The sequence below is a fragment of the Anser cygnoides genome, chromosome 16 (genome assembly GCF_040182565.1).
Source record: "Anser cygnoides isolate HZ-2024a breed goose chromosome 16, Taihu_goose_T2T_genome, whole genome shotgun sequence".
In the NCBI taxonomy this organism is placed as follows: Eukaryota; Metazoa; Chordata; class Aves; order Anseriformes; family Anatidae; genus Anser; species Anser cygnoides.
In genome coordinates this window covers 27,798-33,797 of record NC_089888.1, presented here as the reverse complement: position 1 = coordinate 33,797, position 6,000 = coordinate 27,798, and positions in this window count along the sequence as shown.

Sequence of the window (6,000 nt, the reverse complement as noted above, 5' to 3'; positions counted from 1 at the left end):
CTCCGTTGTCCTGTAGTGTGTTTTGACCCATCAGCATAGCCTTTTGGTTTTCAGATAGCCTACTCAAGTACGTGATTTTTCCTGCAAGTGATGTTATTATATGGAATTTTTTTTTTTGTTTTGGCGTGTGATCTGTTATGCTCCCAGATTTTTCTTTCTATATAAATAAAGGTTTGAGCTAATTCTAGCTGGAAAAATTTCAGTTACTTGCTTGGTCATATTGTCCTTTCAATATTCGAAGCTGCAGCAAAAGCATGGGTATTGTTGCTCTTAGAATCACCCCAGTTCTCTTGTCTGCAGTCTGCATGCTGTTGAGCTAAACCAGATTAAAGAAAAAACAAAAGAAAAACAAAAAACAAACAAACAAAACACAAAACCAAAAAAAAAACATCAAAAAACCCCACAGCTTCTGTGCTGCTTGTGCTCTTTCTACTTTCTTGTGCTTGCCACCTCCCCTTTCCCGGGTGATTGGGTTTGGGTGCTGGGCGGGGCCAAATGGTATATGAGCCCCAGGTATGCCATTAGGGAGTTCATTGTGCCTGGGCTGCTCTTTGGGGTAAGTGCTTTGTTTTTCCTTCAGTCAGTTGCAGGGTTCTTTGGGCAGGTTGGTGTTTATGGATTTCTAGATTTCAAGTGCTTGGAAATCACTTACTAGAGGGATATTTAGCAGAGGTTGCTGGCTCACTTGTTTTTGGGATGGTGGGATCCACTTGTGTTTTTGGGTTATATTTGAATCTCTAGACGTATGAAGCCACTACTGTAACTCTCCAGAGGACTAAAAAGAGCTTGATTACACACTACAAGAGGCTTGACCACGTAGGCGCAGTATTACCAAGAGACTGAACAGGGTCGTATCAGAGTTACCTTTTTCATCTGTGAAGGGTAGGTCTGTGATCGGCGCCGCCCGGGCACATTTTGGCGCGGCGCCGCCCGGGCACATTTTGGCGCGGCGCCGCCCGGGCACATTTTGGCGCGGCGCCGCCCGGGCACATTTTGGCGCGGCGCCGCCCGGGCACATTTTGGCGCGGCGCCGCCCGGGCACATTTTGGCGCGGCGCCGCCCGGGCACATTTTGGCGCGGCGCCGCCCGGGCACATTTTGGCGCGGCGCCGCCCGGGCACATTTTGGCGCGGCGCCGCCCGGGCACATTTTGGCGCGGCGCCGCCCGGGCACATTTTGGCGCGGCGCCGCCCGGGCACATTTTGGCGCGGCGCCGCCCGGGCACATTTTGGCGCGGCGCCGCCCGGGCACATTTTGGCGCGGCGCCGCCCGGGCACATTTTGGCGCGGCGCCGCCCGGGCACATTTTGGCGCGGCGCCGCCCGGGCACATTTTGGCGCGGCGCCGCCCGGGCACATTTTGGCGCGGCGCCGCCCGGGCACATTTTGGCGCGGCGCCGCCCGGGCACATTTTGGCGCGGCGCCGCCCGGGCACATTTTGGCGCGGCGCCGCCCGGGCACATTTTGGCGCGGCGCCGCCCGGGCACATTTTGGCGCGGCGCCGCCCGGGCACATTTTGGCGCGGCGCCGCCCGGGCACATTTTGGCGCGGCGCCGCCCGGGCACATTTTGGCGCGGCGCCGCCCGGGCACATTTTGGCGCGGCGCCGCCCGGGCACATTTTGGCGCGGCGCCGCCCGGGCACATTTTGGCGCGGCGCCGCCCGGGCACATTTTGGCGCGGCGCCGCCCGGGCACATTTTGGCGCGGCGCCGCCCGGGCACATTTTGGCGCGGCGCCGCCCGGGCACATTTTGGCGCGGCGCCGCCCGGGCACATTTTGGCGCGGCGCCGCCCGGGCACATTTTGGCGCGGCGCCGCCCGGGCACATTTTGGCGCGGCGCCGCCCGGGCACATTTTGGCGCGGCGCCGCCCGGGCACATTTTGGCGCGGCGCCGCCCGGGCACATTTTGGCGCGGCGCCGCCCGGGCACATTTTGGCGCGGCGCCGCCCGGGCACATTTTGGCGCGGCGCCGCCCGGGCACATTTTGGCGCGGCGCCGCCCGGGCACATTTTGGCGCGGCGCCGCCCGGGCACATTTTGGCGCGGCGCCGCCCGGGCACATTTTGGCGCGGCGCCGCCCGGGCACATTTTGGCGCGGCGCCGCCCGGGCACATTTTGGCGCGGCGCCGCCCGGGCACATTTTGGCGCGGCGCCGCCCGGGCACATTTTGGCGCCGCCCGGGCGGCGCGGCGCCGGGGCACATTTTGGCGCGGCGCCGCCCGGGCACATTTTGGCGCGGCGCCGCCCGGGCACATTTTGGCGCGGCGCCGCCCGGGCACATTTTGGCGCGGCGCCGCCCGGGCACATTTTGGCGCGGCGCCGCCCGGGCACATTTTGGCGCGGCGCCGCCCGGGCACATTTTGGCGCGGCGCCGCCCGGGCACATTTTGGCGCGGCGCCGCCCGGGCACATTTTGGCGCGGCGCCGCCCGGGCACATTTTGGCGCGGCGCCGCCCGGGCACATTTTGGCGCGGCGCCGCCCGGGCACATTTTGGCGCGGCGCCGCCCGGGCACATTTTGGCGCGGCGCCGCCCGGGCACATTTTGGCGCGGCGCCGCCCGGGCACATTTTGGCGCGGCGCCGCCCGGGCACATTTTGGCGCGGCGCCGCCCGGGCACATTTTGGCGCGGCGCCGCCCGGGCACATTTTGGCGCGGCGCCGCCCGGGCACATTTTGGCGCGGCGCCGCCCGGGCACATTTTGGCGCGGCGCCGCCCGGGCACATTTTGGCGCGGCGCCGCCCGGGCACATTTTGGCGCGGCGCCGCCCGGGCACATTTTGGCGCGGCGCCGCCCGGGCACATTTTGGCGCGGCGCCGCCCGGGCACATTTATCTTAGATCGAGCTAACGAGCAGGTGAAGTAAAGCAACTGGGAAGAGAGAGGTATTGCAGCAGGTACGCTGTGGCTGTGAGGTGCCTCAGGGTGTGCTTTTCTCTCGTCTCTGCAGGTGCTTGGTGCAGTCTTGGACAGGGAAATCCCCGTGTCACGGAGCAGTGAGGGAAGGTGAGCGTGTTGTCAGCCTGGTTGTCCCTTAACCAAAGTGAAGGGACGTAGTGGGTTTATGTGGCAAGGTTTTGGTAGCGGGTGGCTTCTGTGCGAAGAATCTAGAAGCTGCCCCATGTTAGGTAAAGACCCCGCTGCTGAGCGGAGCCAATAAGTGATGTTGTTTGCGCGTCTGTGAGAGCATATTTAAGACGGGAAAAAAAAAAAAAAAACACGCTGGTCCATGCAGCAGCTGGGAGAGCAAGAGGAGTGAGGAACAGCCTTGCAGGCGCCAAGGTCAGTGAAGAAGGAGGGGGAGAGGTACTCCAGGTGCCGGAGCAGAAGTCCCCTGCGGCCTGTGGCGAGGACCATGGTGAAGCAGGCTGTCCCCCTGCAGCCCACGGAGTACCACGGTGGAGCAGGGTTCCATGCTGCAGCTGGTGGAAGAGACCACGGTGTAGCAGGTGGACCTGCACTGATGGAGGCTGCGGCCTGTGGAAGACCCTTGCCGGAGCAGATTCCGGGCCGGACCTGTAGACCGTGGAGAGGAGACCACGCAGGAGCAGGTGAGCTGGCAGGAGCTGCTGCCCGTGGGGGACCCAGGTTGGAGCAGTTTGCTCCTGAGGGATGGACCCCGTGGTATGGACCTACATCTGGAACAGTTCTGGAAGAGCTGCTGCCTGTGGGAAGGCCATGCCAGATCAGTTGACCAAGGACTGCATCCTGTGGGAGGAACCCCACAGCACAGGGGATGAGGGCGTCCGAGAAGGAGTGGCGGCAAAGAAGCGCTATAGACTGACCATAAACACCAATCACCTGCACCGCTGGGGGGGAGAAGGTGGAAGAGGGTGGTTGGGGGGGAAGGTGCTTTTGGTTGCTTTCATTTGTTTCTCGCTTCTCTACATTGTGTAGTAATAAGCAATAAATCTTTCTATCTTTCTATGCTGAGCGTGTTTTGCCTATCACGATATTTGCTGTGTAATCTCCTCGTCCTTATCTCAACCCTTGAGCCCTTTTTCCTTGTATTTTCTCCCTGTCCTTCTTTGAGGAGGGAGAGTGAGAGAGCGGTTTTGGTGGAGCTCGGTCGCCTACCCCTGTAAAACCACCACAGGGGAAGATGTTTAGGTGTTTCCCTCTGAGGGTCTGAGGTGAGGCTGTCTGGGACAGAGGAGCAGCGTGGCAGGTGGTGGCTTGCAAGCACAGCGGTCATTTTGTCCTTCTGTGTTCCCAGGTGGCATGGGTGGTGGTGGCCGTTCCTTTCGAGCTTGGATCTAACTTGCGGGTACAGAGGCAAGTGGACTGCTGCTTTGAAACGAAAACATTAAATATGGGGTGACATCTGTTGTTGAGCGATGGGTGCTAATGCTGTCAGCTGAATATTTGTCTTCTGATTGTGTTTTCCTTTGTTCAGGCTGAAACGCAGTGTGCAGTACAGGACGTCACGACCCGAGCTACCTCTGGAGTGACTCTGGTGAGTGATGAACAGAGGTAGGTGTTATTTTTGGGGTGCGGTTGTCGCTGCAGTTTTTTTTAACTACATCAAATAGAGTAAAATTCCAGTTTCTCTTTTAGAGGTGCTCTAGGCGGCTTCAGAGAACGGGTGGAAGCATCTGCCGTGTGGGGTAGGTAAGCGGCTGAGGTAAAGGAGGGGATGAGAGTAACTGTCCTGAGGGTGCAGTGGCTTTTATTGCTGTGGTTGCTTTCTCTTGTGCTTATCAGGTGCCCCAGGCAAGGTGGGCTGTGATAGTCTTCAGAATAGGAGCAAAGCAGGTCACTGGAATGCTGTTTGGTTCCTGAGAAAGGTGTTGCAGAGGAAAAAGGTGGTCTGGCGTGGCAGCTCCTGATGGTGGTCTTCTTCAGTAGGTGAAGCGGTGCCTGAAGCCCCATCCTGTGGAGCCTGAGCACGCCTCGCTGAGGTTGAAGCCTGCTTTCCAGCAGTTTCCAAAACTGTGTTGAGGCTGAAATGGTGTGTCTGTGTTTGGGCTGGGGTTGCACCTTGGTGAGTGTAGGGATGAGTTTTAAGTTGGTGCAGCAGAGGGCCAGGCTCCATTGTCCTGTAGTGTGTTTTGACCCATCAGCATAGCCTTTTGGTTTTCAGATAGCCTACTCAAGTACGTGAATTTTCCTGTGAGTGATGTTATTACATGGAATTGATTTTTTTTGTTTTGGCATGTGATGTTATGCTCCCAGATTTTTCTTTCTATATAAATAAAGGTTTGAGCTAATCCTAGCTGAAAAAATTTCAGTTGCTTGGTCATATTGTCTTTTCAATATTCAAAGCTGCAGCAAAAGCATGGGTATTGTTGCTTCTAGAATCACCCCAGTTCTCTTGTCTGCAGTCTGCATGCTATTGAGCTAAACCAGATTTAAAAAAAAAAAACAACAACACAGTAAAGAGAAACAAGAAACAAACCACCACAGCTGCTGCTCCTGCTCTCTTTCTACTTTCTTGTGCTTGCCACCTCCCCTTTCCCAGGTGATTGGGTTTGGGTGCTGGGCGGGGCCAAATGGTATATGAGCCCCAGGTATGCCATTAGGGAGTTCATTGTGCCTGGGCTGCTCTTTGGGGTAAGTGCTTTGTTTTTCCTTCAGTCAGTTGCAGGGTTCTTTGGGCAGGTTGGAGTCTATGGATTTCTAGATTTTAAGTGCTTGGAAATCACTTACTAGAGGGATATTTAGCAGAGGCTGTTGGCTCACTTGTTTTTGGGATGGTGGGATCCACTTGTGTTTTTGGGTTATATTTGAATCTCTAGACGTATGAAGCCACTTGTGTAACTCTCCAGAGGACTAAAAAGAGCTTGATTACACACTGCAAGAGGCTTGACCACGTAGGCGTAGCATTACCAAGAGACTGAGCAGGGTCGTATCAGAGTTACCTTTTTCATCTGTACAGGGTAAGTCTGTGAATACCCCTGCTGGGGCTGCTGTGTGTGCATGGCTTTTTGGCATTTGTGGAGCTCAGTATTTTTTTTTTTGTGTGTGTATGTTATTACTTTTTTTTTTAAGGCCAAGTAGTGTGTGTG